The sequence below is a fragment of the Hylobates moloch genome, unplaced genomic scaffold (genome assembly GCF_009828535.3).
Source record: "Hylobates moloch isolate HMO894 unplaced genomic scaffold, HMol_V3 SCAFFOLD_1, whole genome shotgun sequence".
NCBI lineage: Eukaryota > Metazoa > Chordata > Mammalia > Primates > Hylobatidae > Hylobates > Hylobates moloch.
This window is the reverse complement of record NW_026652276.1, coordinates 97,899,176-97,900,569: the sequence shown is the minus strand read 5'-3', so window position 1 is coordinate 97,900,569 and position 1,394 is coordinate 97,899,176.

The following is a 1,394-nucleotide window of genomic DNA, read 5'->3' as shown; positions in this document are numbered from 1 at the left end:
CGACCAGCCGTTTCTTTACTTTTTAATAATCGCCATTCTGACTGGCGTGAGATGGTATCCACAATTGAGTATCTTGATCTTTTTTTTTTTTTTTTTTTTTTGAGACTGGGTCTTTCTCTGTTGCCCAGGCTGGAATGCAGTGACACAATTATAGCTCACGGCAGGCTCAACCTCCTGGGCTCAAGCGACCCTCCTGCCTCGGCCTCCCAGAGCACTGGGATTACAGTCGTGAGCCACCACCCCTGACCATCTTGATTATTCTCATCTAGAAGGTGAGAAGAATGGAGCAAGGCTAGAATTGTGATTTTTTTTTTTTTTTTTTTGAGACAGAGTCTCACTCTGTTGCTCAGACTGGAGTGCAGTGGCATGATCTCAGCTCGCTGCAACCTCCATCTCCTGGGTTCAAGCGATTCTCCCACCTCGGCCTCCCTAGTAGCAGGGATTACAGGTCTGCACCACCATGCCAGGCTGATTTTTGTGTTTTTAGTAGAAACAGGTTTCACCATGTTGACCAGGCTGGTCTCAAGCTCCTGACCTCAAGTGATCCACCCTCCTTGGCCTCCCAAGGTGCTGGGATTACAGGCATGAGCCACCGCGCCCTGGCTCATTTTTACTTTTTTGAGACAGGGTCTCATTCTGTCACCCAGGCTGGAGTGCAGAGGCATGATCACGGCTCACTGCAGCCCCTTGACTTCCTGGGCTCAAGCAGTCCTCTCACCTCAGCCTCCCGAGTAGCTGGGACTATAGACGCATGCCGCCATGACCGGCTAATTTTTTGTATTTTTTGTAGAGATAGGGTCTCACCATGTTGCTTAGGCTTGATTGATTTTTTTTAAAAAAGAAAAATTCAAAGACTCAGTCTCTCCTGTCAGCCACGATGGAGCATGTTTGGTTAATACTATGGTTCAGACACTGTCCCCATGTTATCGGTTTTCAGACATGATTTAAGGGGGGCATCTGACTACTGTTTTGATTCATCATGGCCACAGAGTGGCCTTGCCTGACATTGATGATCTGTGAAATCATTTACATCTAACAGGAGAATACCCAGGCCCAGCCGTGAAAGTCCACGAGACTGTGACACTTTTCTCTTTCTCACCATCATCCCTGGCCCAGCTTCCTGCAGTGGCCCCGTCCCCCACCTCCCAACTTTGGCCTAATCTCCATATAGCAGCCAGCGTGATCTGTTCTATCAGCAATGAGACCATGCCAGTTCTCTTCATAAATTACCAGTACCTTCTGTTGCAGATTGAATTGTACCTCCCAAAAAGATACGGCCAAGTCCTGACCTCTAATATCTGTGAATGTGACCTTATTTGGAAATAGGGTCTTTGCAGAGATAATTAAGTTAAAGATCGTGAGATGATATCATATTGGATTTGAGCCCTACATCC